Below are 12,586 nucleotides of genomic sequence, written 5' to 3' on the forward strand. Positions count from 1 at the left end.
AACGACACATCGCACAATCTATCGTCTCGTGTAAAGCCCGCTTAAGGAATATTCATTACCAATTTATATGACTTCCCTTCGGGACCTCTGTAGTATCTTGGTTTTTCACATAAGTAACAGTAGTTGCAGCAGCAGTGCCCAGACTACAGGGCTTTTTTTTTGTTATATTATTCCCTTCCTAGATGATTGGCTTGTCAAAGCCTCCACACAGCAAGATCTGCATCTTCATACCACTTATTTCAGCCATGGACTTTTGGTTAGCAAAGAGAAAGCTCTACTTTATCTTAACAGAGAGCTAAAGTATCCTTCAAAACAGATGTCTTGAAATTGTCAGAAAGGAGTTCTAGCATGTGTCAATCTCTCGACCTCTAGCAATAAAGGGCCGGATACATCAAGACCAGCATTTTTCTCAATGGTCTTGATGAGGAGAAGGACTGGAGTCATCGGCTCCTGATTCATGAAGAGGCATAATCCTCTCCATGAATCAGGAGTGCTGGATGAGTGACGTTCACCATCGTGTGCGCCTTGCCATGTATCCTACTCCAGTTCTGGCTAGAGTAAGTGTGACGCCCTGGACTAGCCAGGTAGTCACAGGTAGGCCCTTGCACAAACACCCGTCCCCTAACAAGGTAACAGCAGCCAACCTAAAAACCCTGAGTCACCCCTCTTAGTTCTTGACGTTCACACCAGGAGGCGGAGCCAGGCGGTCGGCCACGCCCACCGAGGAGTTCGGATAGCCTGAGGCGGGAAAAACACAGCAGAAGAGGAGGAAGGAGAGATCTGTTAGGGAGGAGAGGAGAGTAGTAGCAAAGTGTAAACGTCTGTCAGGGATCTGGGTAGGAGCCCGGATACCCTGTGGCCAGGAGGCAGACGGTGGTTGCCGCCTGCAGGAGCCGGGAAGACAGCTGGTGGAACCGTAAGGGACCGGGACAGGGTAGTGGCCCGCCGGGACCGAACCGGGGAACCAACTGGAAACCGGAGCACCAGGAGGGGTACTCAGACCCAGAACGAGGTCTACAAGCCACTGGACCACGTCGAATTCACTGATTGAGGTCTGGACCTTAGGTCCTAAGACCCAAAAGACGGCAACAGCCCACCGAGGGGGATAGAAAGCCACCGCACAGGCAGAGAGATCCCACGGGCCAGCGCCTCCCGATCGTGATCTGGTGCCCGGCAACCTGGTCACCTACACCCGGCATTGCAGGGAGAGGGGCTGGTTCACCCTCAAAGTAAAGAGTCGCAGTGCCCGGAGGCACACCCAGTCCCCTTCCCTGCCATACAGTCCTGATGCCGTGCTGGAGGAGGAGTACGAGGAGGAGCAGCAGGAGTAAAAAAAAGGTAGCGGATCCTGGCTGCCATGTTGAAGTCCCCGTTGGGACCCTGTTAAAACCCTGTTTGTCCTGTTAACCCATAGACAAGGCCGAGAACTTGCAGGCCACCGAATAACTTTTGGGTTTTTAATTCCCGGACCACCCTTTAGGTCCCTCCGCTCCGGAGAGGCAGACTGGAGGAAGGGCCTGCGGGAATGTGATGGCTGAGGCCCTGTCACCAATGCAACCGGTGACGACGCTCTGGGTCAGGGGTCCCCTGGACGTGGGGCCTCTGAGAGACTGCCGGGTAAGGAACTTTTTACCCGGCCCATTTGGGCAACACCTGGACCCGTTCCTGTTCCTGGACTGGGGAAAAGGGGTGCTGTCTGTTTCTTAGGGGCAGCATCAAGGCAAGGTTTGCTTGGGTAGACAACTGGAAGGACCTGGTCCCGTTTCCCGTTAAAAAAAATATTTTAGCTATGTGCAAAGTTCAAGAATGTGCCTCCAGCAAGGGATGATTTCCAAAACTGCTTGAAATGTAAAAAGTTTAGTATACTTGTACCTGTTTTACCCGTTTATCTTTTACAGCAAACAAAAATAAACCGGTGGTGGTCGGGCAGCCCGCGGACGGTCTGCATTAAACCAAGGGGGAATGTGACGCCCTGGACTAGCCAGGTAGTCACAGGTAGGCCCTTGCACAAACATCCGTCCCCTAACAAGGTAACAGCAGCTAACCTAAAAACCCTGAGTCACCCCTCTCAGGTCTTGATGTTCACACCAGGGGACGGAGCCAGGCGGTTGGCCACGCCCACCAAGGAGTTCGGATAGCCTGAGGCGGGAAAAACACAGCAGAAGAGGAGGAAGGAGAGATCTGTAGGGAGGAGAGGAGAGTAGTAGCAAAGTGTAAACGTCTGTCAGGCATCTGGGTCGTAGCCCGGATACCCTGTGGCCAGGAGGCAGACGGTGATTGCCGCCTGCAGGAGCCGGGAAGACGGCTGGTGGAACCGTAAGGGACCGGGACAGGGTAGTGGCCCGCCGGTACCGAACTGGGGAACCAACTGGAAACCGGAGCACCAGGAGGGGTACTCAGACTCAGAACGAGGTCCAGAAGCCACTGGACCACGTCGAATTCACTGATTGAGGTCTGGACCTTAGGTCCTTTCCCGTCCCAAGACCCAAAAGACGGCAACAGCCCACCGAGGGGGATAGAAAGCCACCGCACAGGCAGAGAGATCCCACGGGCCAGCGCCTGCGGACAAACGGGTTCCCCGACACACATAAAGCCGTGGAGTGGACTACCGTTGCTGAACCATAGGCAGCCAAGTTCTACAAAAAGAGGTGCAGGAGAAAGGCGGGAACCACTGAACCGACTGGGGGACCAAGCGCAGCCGGCTGCGGGCACTGACCACCATCCTTTTGGTTTATCAGAGACTCCGGTGTATCTGTCATAGTGAGTACAACAGTGCCCTCGGGCTGTGCACCGCACCGCACCAACACGCCTGCACCTCGCAACCACCGGGCCCCGGGACCATCACCCCCTGCCCACGGAGGGGTCAACACCAGGCTGCACAACACCGTCCCTGGGAGCCTAGTTAACAGCAGCGGTGGGGTCCACACTCCCCACAACCCGTCGGTGGCGTCACAAACTTAAATCCCTAAAACACCACGGCCCCGGCCATGAACCTCCCCACTGAAGACCAACCCACTACACGTAGCGCCAGCTTCCCTTCAGAGCGACGTGACCCCCGGGTCCGGAGGCGCTTGAGCCACCCACCAAAAAACGAGCCCGGATCCTAGCGGCTCGGCAGGCAGCTGAGCCCCGGGGCGATACATAAGATTTGTGGCATCGTGAACATTGCTGCTATGCATGAGAAGTGGTGGCTGCCACACCTCCTTGCAACCCCAGCTCTGCCCACTTTGTCAGATCTAGGCAAAAATCGCGAGAATGCCGAAAGTCGCATGAATTTAGCGCAGCCTCCAGTTACGCCCAAATTATGCGACTTTTCAAAGCTTTTTACACCAGAATATTGCAGTAAAAGTTTTGATGCATCGGACTATGAAAGTTCTAGGCTCCTTAAACTCCCTCTTTTGAAGGTGTACCCTGTGAACTTCAGAATTCTTCAAACAAATATGCTTTTAGTCTGGGAGAAATGTCTTTCTTTGTACAAGATAATGAAAAGCATTCCCATCAGGAAGCAGGAACTGAAATGGTAGCTGTCTCCAGTCTGTTTTCAGAAGGGCAAGTCTGTACAGCATCTCCAACCCTTAGGGGCCCTTTGCACACTACGACATCGCAAGCCGATGCTGCGATGCCGAGCGCGATAGTCCCCGCCCCCGTCACAGCTGCGATATCATGGTGATAGCTGCCATAGTGAACATTATCGCTACGTCAGTTTCACATGCACTCACCTGCCCTGCGACGTCGCTCTGGCTGGCGAACCGCCTCCTTCCTAAGGGGGCGGGTCGTGCGGCGTCATAGTGACGTCACACGGCAGGCGGCCAATAGAAGCAGAGGGGCGGAGATGAGCGGGACGTAAACATCCCGCCCACCTCCTTCCTTCCGCATAGGCGGCCGGGACGCAGGTAGGAGATGTTCCTCGCTCCTGCGGCTTCACACACAGCGATCTGTGCTGTCGCAGGAACGAGGAACAACATCGTAACATCGGTCTTTCCCAAATCATGGGAATTTCCGACGCTACTCCGATGATACAATTACGACGCTTTTGTGCTCATTAATCGTATCAAAAATGCTTTACACACTACGATGTCGACAGCGACGCCGGATGTGCGGCACTTTCGATTTGACCCCACCGATATCGCACCTGCGATGTCGTAGTGTGCAAAGTGCCCCTTAGATGTCTCAACAGATGCATCAACCTCAGGTTGGGTTGCTTTTCTAGGAAACTCATGGATTCAGGGTAAATGGCCTCCCATGGAGAAGATATTTTCATTCAATCTAAAAGAACTAAGGGCTGTAACAATAGCTCTGCTTCATTTTCAAAATCATGTCTCATAAAGCTGTCTTAGAACAATTCGACAATCTAACAACTGTCTTTTATAGCAAGAAAAGAATAAGGAACCCCCACCACCAAGCTATTGAATGCAGCCTATTGTTTGCCATGACAGAGTAATTTCTCAGGAAGATCTCAGAAGTACATATTCAGGGGACTTTCAACATCAGGATTTGATTGGTTGAGCCAGAATCTAGTCCATCCCAGATAATAGAGGCTGGATAAGGAGGTTTTTTTTCCAGATCTACAAGAAATTTGAGTTCCAAGAGATTGATGTGATGGCAAGAAGTCAGAAAGCAAAGAGCTGGACATTTTGTTCATTCGACAGAATGGATCAACTTAAGGAAACTATGGTCTTTAAATATCATCAAAGACCATGTTATTCTAAGTATTTCCTCCTCGTTGATTATAAATGTTCTCATGATAGAAGAAGAACAGACAAAAGCTATCGCAGTGAATCTCTTCTGACCACACAGGTTGTGGTTACTGTCCATATTGTCTATTTTTGAGGCCTTATACTGGAGTCTTCATGTTCATCACAACCTCCTCTCTCAAAGTCTAATCCAGCATCCAGAGCTTCACAAACTGCATCCAATAGTCTGGAAACTGTGCGACAAGACTTGAAAAACCTAGGTCTTTCTAAAAAAAAAAATGTCATTTCTAGTCTCCTAGTTTTGAGAAGACCCCCCACAATCAAGAATTATTCTAGAGTTTGGATAATTTATAATTCCTTATATCCCTATCTAAAGTCTCCTCATTGTCTTCCATTCTTCAGTTCCTTCAGTCAGGACCTCAGAAAGGTCTCAAGCTGAATATTTTGAAATCCCTTTCCGTCATCAATGCCCATCTGAGTAACTTTCTCTGGCAGTACTGTGATTCAATGGTTCTGGATAAAAAAAAAATCTAAGATGTTCTTTCCATGCACCAATACTTTCCTTAGATCTTTATGATCCTAAATTGTCTCAGAAGTCCCCCATTTGAATGAGCTTCTATCAAACATCTCTCTGTCAAAACGTTGTTTCCAGGAGCTGTCACCTCAGCCAATTGCATTTGTGAACTAAGTTTTACCTTTTTAAGAACCATACTTTTTGGGTCAGATCTAATAAACTAAACCTGAGACACATGCCTGGCTTCATCCCCAAGGTGAGCTCCACACATATCAATCAAGAGATCTCTCTACCAAGCCATTACCCAGATCCTCAAGATGAGGAATAGGAGAATTTACGCTTTCTGGACAGCAGGAGAATGTTGCTTCCATATTTACAACACACTCAATCAGGGCCGCCATCAGGGCATTACTACTGTCACTGGTATAGGGGGCCCGGTGAAGAGAGGGGGCCCGGACAGGCTCGGGGAAATTATTTCGTTTTTGTTAAGCCCCGGGCAGGTCAGGCCCCCCTCTTCACCGGGCCCCAGTCACAGCCGCAGCAATAGGCCCGGCCGTTTCAGCCACTGCACACACACACTGCTAAATTGCATGCAAATTAGCCATGTGGCCGGAAACAAGGCGCGTGGAGCAAAGCAGGGAGACTGCGCGTCATCACACAGCACTGTGATGAGGTCATCACTCTGCGCCTCATCACAGTGCTGCGAGCAACGTGGAGGTGGCGAGGAAACGGCATCCAGCGGGGAAAGGTAGGCACTCTGTGAGCTGAACATTGCGGGGGCGCCGCTGCCTTGCTTTAGCTGAGGGGTTGGATCCGCTGGTCTGCAATGACTTGTTCTGCGCCCCCCGGGCAGATTCTTGGGGGCCGCAGTGCTCCGGTGCTTACTGTACATACAAATGTGGTCAGGACTTACTGTGTGAGCAGGTTTAGCTGTGTGCCTGGAGTCCCCCCTGTGTTGTGTGCCTGCTCTCCAATGAGGTCAGCCCCCCAATGCTGTGTGCAGCCCCCTAGTACTGTGTGCAGCCCTCCATGCTGTGTGCGGCCCCCCCAGTGCTGTGTGCAGCCCCCCAATGCTGTGTGCAGCCTCCAGTCCTGTGTGCAGCCCCCCAATGCTGTGCGCAGCCCCTTAGTGCTGTGTACAACTCCCCAATGCTGTGTGCAGCCCGGCTGGTGCTCTGTGCAGCCCCCTCCAGTGCTGTTATCACCACCAGTGTTGTGTTTCCTCCAATGATGTGTACCACCCCCAGTGCTATTTGCCCCCCCTAGTGATGTCTGTACTCTGCAATTGCTGACCGTGCCACCCAGTAATGACCGTGACCCCCTAGTGATGTCCATACCCCTTAATGATATCTGTATCCTCCTAGGGATGTTTGTGCCCACCCAGGGATGTCTGTGGCCCCCTAGGGATGTGTATATATATATATATATATATATATATATATATATATTATGTGTGTGTGTGTGTGTGTGTGTGTATATACACACACACACACACACACACACACTAGCTGTAATATCCAGAGTTAGTGTAAAAAATAGAAAAACTTTGTAGAAAATAGAAAAATTTCAGCTTACCATATATCACTGTGCTGCAGGGCTGGAAGTGCTCACGATCCGCCAGGTAGGCCAGGCTGTAGTCAATAATAATCAGGAGGAAGATTGGATCCAGCACAAAAATCCGTTGTATAAAATGTTGAGGGGTGGAGGTGCAGCCTATGCGGAGTTTCAAGGGGGCCAAGAAATTTTGCCGGTATGGGCCCCTGGAATTCCTAGTGATGGCCCTGCACTCAATCTTCCGGTGCGTTTAAACAGTATTTCTGTGTAAAGAGTTAATTCAGGATTACTACTAGCTTGAAGAACAAGATCATCCAACTTCTATAAATATATCCGCAGAATAGCCACATTGTCATCTACGGCCATGTTCATAAAACACTATCGGAGACATAGACATGAACTCAGCATCTTGGAGCAAAAAGTTCCTCATTCTTCCCTTCTTGTTATTTGATTTCTAATTCCCAATATGTGTTGCTTTAGGATGTACCGGAAAACTTGAAAAGTTCGTACCTAAAACTGAATTGGCTACAGCACAAACTTCCCTCCCTTTAATAAATTAGTGTTTGTTTCATACATATACAATGTGGTTCCTGGTTGCTTCCTTTTATCTTGGGGTAGTGTGAAACATGTTAACTTGATAATTCTATTTTACATGACCTTGGTTTCTAAAGTATGCAAATTGTCTCTTCAGAGACGACAACGGTTTGGACTCTAGTGCCGCCTGTTGGACATAGCAATCCTAAAAGTCAGTGATGGCTCTTTAGTAAGCCTTGCCACAGGGTCTGGAATAAAATCCAAATCAGACCCTCCATATGCAGACACATGTTCCATTTCTAAAGTAAAACAAAAAGCCAGCACTAAATGTGCACTTCAGCACCAAAAATTCCAAACTGTACTTATTATAAAAATTTTTGAGATTTTTGGCAAAAAATTGCAATTTCTTGAGCTGCCTCGCCACGTCACGGCAAATCTCATTTGAGGCAGTCCTACACTAAAATATTTTTATAAAATGTGCCATACGGCCTCACATATGAATAGTAGAACTGCTCTTAGCAGCACTCACCTGGTCTATTTCAATCCCGTACCCATGACTGAGTCATGGCTGTGGGCGGGACAGGTCCAAGCAAATGCTGCATGAAGTAAATAGCCTGTGGACAAGGCTTGATGACAATGTGAACAGTCACCAACCGCCAAAATCTCGACAGATGGAATACATCCCAAATTGGGGTGCATAGCAAGGTGGGGGTCAGCCACCGACCAATTCAATGAAGAAAAACAAAAAGCCAGCACTAAATGTGCACTTCAGCACTAAAAATTCCAAACTGTACTTATAAAAATTTTTGAGATTTTTGGCAAAAAATTGCAATTTCTTGAGCTGCCTCGCCACGTCACGGCAAATCTCATTTGAGGCAGTCCAACACTAAAATATTTTTATAAAATGTGCCATACGGCCAATTTGGGATGTATTCCACCTGTCTAGATTTTGGCGGTTGGTGACTGTTCACATTCAGTCATCAGGCCCCGTCCACAGGCTATTTACTTCATGCAGCATTTGCTTAGACCTGTCCCGCCCACAGCCATGACTCAGTCATGGGTACGGGATTGAAATAGACCAGGTGAGTGCTGCTAAGAGCAGTTATACTATTCATATGTGAGGCCATATGGCACATTTTATAAAAATATTTTAGTGTAGGACTGCCCCAAATGAGATTTGCCGTGACGTGGCGGGGTAGCTCAAGAAAGAAGGATTTTTGTGTACTCACCGTAAAATCTCTTTCTCTGAGTCTTCATTGAGGGACACAGGACCATGGGTTATGCTGCTGTCACTAGGAGGCTGACACTAAGTAAACAGAAAAAGTTAGCTCCTCCCCAGCAGTATAACCCCTGAGCCGGAGGCGGGCTCAATCAGTTTAGTGCACAAGCAGTAGGAGGAGAACCAAACAATCCTGGATAAAAACAAGGTAAGAAACTATGACGAACAGTCGTGTGACCAGTGACCTGGGAATATAGGCACTGGGGCAACAGGCATGTCATATATAACAAAAAACACAAGCAGGGTGGGTGCTGTGTCCCCCAATGAAGACTCAGAGAAAGAGATTTTACGGTGAGTACACAAAAATCCTTCTTTCTCTATCGTTTCATTGGGGGACACAGGACCATGGGACGTCCAAAAGCAGTCCCTGGGTGGGAAGAAAACCATCACCGGAGATAGGAAGGAAGCCGCTTCCCCTTGCCGGGCTTGACCCAGACCTACAAGCGCCTACATTGTTACAGGTGTGCCAATGCCACCCGCAAACCTTACGCCAAGACTGGCCTCTGCCGAAGCTTGGGTGTGAACCTGGTAGAAAATAGTCAAGGTATGCCAACTAGAGCGGGTGGCGGACCAGGGGACCTGGTCGATCGACGACTGGAGTCCAATCGTTCAAGGGTGCCCCTTGCTCGGTAGACCGCGGCGGAAGTCCGTCCTTCATGCGATAGTCTTCACAGATGGAGGAAAGGATCCATGTGATATTCTGGCCCTTGGAGCCGGCATACGCTTCTTGGGCAAGGGTGGAAGGATGGACTGACGGTCGGTGTAACCGAAAAATGGTGTCCTGCAGACACGAAAGACTGAGGGCTCGTACCAGCCCTGGAACGAACTATGCCCCTTTTAGGCTGAGAGAGGAGCCTAGAACCGAAAAACCGAAACCTAAAGTCCTCTGCTGGAAGGAACAGCGAGGAGTCTTGGACAGAAACGAAAGGTTCTGGCTGGAGCCCCCCTTGTCCTGCTGGCGGAGCCGGAAAAGGGGGGAAAAAACGACAAGAGGGCTGTCCGCCCTGATGCCGTCTGTAACAACCAGATGGCCACGAGGAGCCCACCTATCAAAACAGGTGGGAGCAGGGAAAAAAGGGGTACCTTGAGCGAACCCATCACTGGATTAAGGTCCCACATTTCTAGTGAACGATGAAATAAATCTTCGAGGAAACTGGATTCCCGGCCCTCTTCAATGTCTGCCATCATCTTGTCCACAGACCTGACCGAGCCAGCACCCGGGATCCACTGGTGAGGCCATGTAACTTGGGACTTCTGAGTCCTGGTAGAATAGAGGGGCCCCGACATGGAAGAATTTTGCGGTCTGGAAGGAGCCACGGGGCATTTGCGAGGAGATGAGTAAATGATGTGAACTATGCTCGCCTGGGCCACTCCCGAGCTATCGCTTGCCTTGGTCCATCTTGAGAACCCTCGAGATCATAGGAAGCCGCGGGAAGATGCACGAGAGCCTGAACAGGCTACACGACCGGTCTAGGGCGTCGTCATCTAGTCCAGAGCAGGTGCATACTCGAAGCACCATTGACTGAGATTTGGATCGGAAGGCCAAAAAGGTCCACGACCGGAGGTCTTCCTTCGCCAGAGATCTGGCTGGTGATTTCCGTGTTGGAGCCCTTTACCTACGCGAGGTCTATCCTACCGCGGAAATCGGCCGTCCAAACGTCCACGCTAGGGATGTGCTGCCGAGATTAGCGAGTGAAGGGACCCGTCCCAGAGCAAGATCTTCTTGGCCTCTCCCTTGCCATGACACTCTCTGCGTCTTCCTGGTGGATGATGCACATCACCGCTGTGGCATGGTCCGACTGGAACCTGGCTGGGTAACCACGACCTAGAGAAGAAATTGTAACTGGGCTAACCAACTGGCTCTGAAGTCCGGAATGTTGAAGGAGAGACGACGCTCTAGGGGTGTCCCTCGGGACCGTGCCGAGGAATGGTGGGATAACCTACCCTAGCACGGGAGGCTGGTGACGGTTGATAATAAGCTCCAGAGGAGGAAAGGGAAGCTTCCCAGGGATGGTTGCGAAGACTGGTCCGCTAGGAGGAGATTGGCGGGTCACCCGCGAAGACGGAACCTTCCTGTCTCCGTTCTTCAGTGTGTTCCGTTGGAGAGTCCGGGATGAAATCTGGTATGTGCACCGTCGCTATCACCGCCACAGGCTGTCGAGGACTCGCATAGCCAAAAAACCGAAGGGAAGAAACGGGAGTGGGAGGCAAAGAGCACGCGGGGCTCTGTGCCAGGAGGGAAACTACTCCTGCGTGAGGAGTAGCCACCCTTGAACGGCTCGAATACTGTGCCTGAGGGATGATGGACCGGACCGGGCCGGGTCTGGGAGGACTCCTTCCGGTAGCTCAGCTACCCTAGTAGCGAGGAAGGGGAAGCTTCCTAGAGGGTGATGATGGTCTAAACCTCAAGGCGAGGGTCCTTGAAGGGAGACTCTGGGTCTCCCGGTCGTTTCTGGGCGGAGAGAGCCTAGCAGCTCTGCAGAGTAGGATGCGTAGGGACAGTGATCCCTGCAAGCGTTCTTAGAAGGCTGGAACGGTCCGCAGCCATGAAAGGCGCAGATGGCTGTTGTAGGGATAAAGGCTCCCAGACGGGTTGCGGCGTGGACGGGGCTGCGTGAGGGAACGATCCTGGTGCATCAGGGCCGATGCCGGGAAAGGGATATACCCTTCCCTTACGTAGCCTAGGGGAGAGAGTAGTCTACCCTGACGTAGCCTAGGGGATAAACTAGACTCGCCTATCTCCGAAAGGGCGTTCCCGAAAGTCGAAAAAAAAAGTCAGCGACTTCCTAGATGTCGAATCTGCGTTCCTGATCCCGAGTCAGAGGTCTCGATGGTGGGCACACTGATGCTAGAGGTTCAGGCCGAGTAGCGGGCAGACATCAGGTTTGTGAAAAGAGGGTACTCACTGAAGAAGATACCCAGCCCTGGGTCGGCATAGGTGGGACGTGGACCGCTGCGTATGGTGTCCGCGAAGTCCCTGCGGAGCGGCACGATAGTGACGAGAAGCCCGGAGGAACCCAGGCGGGTCACATAAAGGGTAGCGTGCCGCTTCCTTTCGGAGCCCCCTTCGAGAAGGGGCAAGACAAACAAACGGACTTACCACTGGGAAAAATCGCGTCTGGGGATTATCCATGATCATGCAGTCACCGTGCGAACTGGATGTCCACTGAAAAACCGCAGTGGCCCCCACCTTGTTCTCTGCAAAGAGGCATGCCCCCTCTCTCCAGAGCCCTTTGGGGGAATGATAATGACAATAACACGACTTACCGCTGGTAAACGCCGTGTCTGGTTGCCGTCTGTGATCATCAGCGACTCCAGTTTAGTATGCCCCTTCTCTCCGAAATCGCCTTGGAGAAGGGAAAAAAGACAATGACAAGACTTACTGCTCGTCAACTTCGTGTCCGGTAGTTGTCTGTGAGCCCGCGGTAACTCGGCGAGCTCTGGATGTCCTCTGAGCACATAGGGGTCTGCTTCAAATGTCTTAAGGGAGACCTGCGTGCACGGAGAGAAGAGGGCTGTCCGTAGCCTTACGGCTTGACTCACCATTTTGTAGCAGGCTATTCGTCATGCGCCAAGACATCTAGGTCCTGCTCGGAATCCAGCAGAGGTGGAAGCCTGGGCCATCACCCGAGAGGTCGGAAGACTGCCGGAGGAAGGACAGTCTGGACCTGGGGGATAAGTGGAAACTGGGGGGCCACAAAGGACGAGACCTGGCGGGTCCGCTTCCAGCATAGGAAGAAAGGTCCCTGGTACGGGACTCACCTCCCCGAGGGGATTGCGCCAGTCCTATGGATGGTATGACCGAGCATCGGCCGGGGACGCGGCGCCTGCGCATGAACCCGAGGGACGCAGCGAGGGGAGTTATGGCCTGAGACAGGGCGTTAACCGGCCGGCAGGGGTCAACAGCAATCTGACATCTTCTTGAAAATAATTCACAAAAGAGGGGACCGAGTCTTGGGCTTACCGGCCCAAAATAACTAAAAAGTCGAGCTGGAAATGCTATGTACTAAA

Source organism: Anomaloglossus baeobatrachus, chromosome 5, assembly GCF_048569485.1.
Source record: "Anomaloglossus baeobatrachus isolate aAnoBae1 chromosome 5, aAnoBae1.hap1, whole genome shotgun sequence".
Classification (NCBI taxonomy): Eukaryota; Metazoa; Chordata; class Amphibia; order Anura; family Aromobatidae; genus Anomaloglossus; species Anomaloglossus baeobatrachus.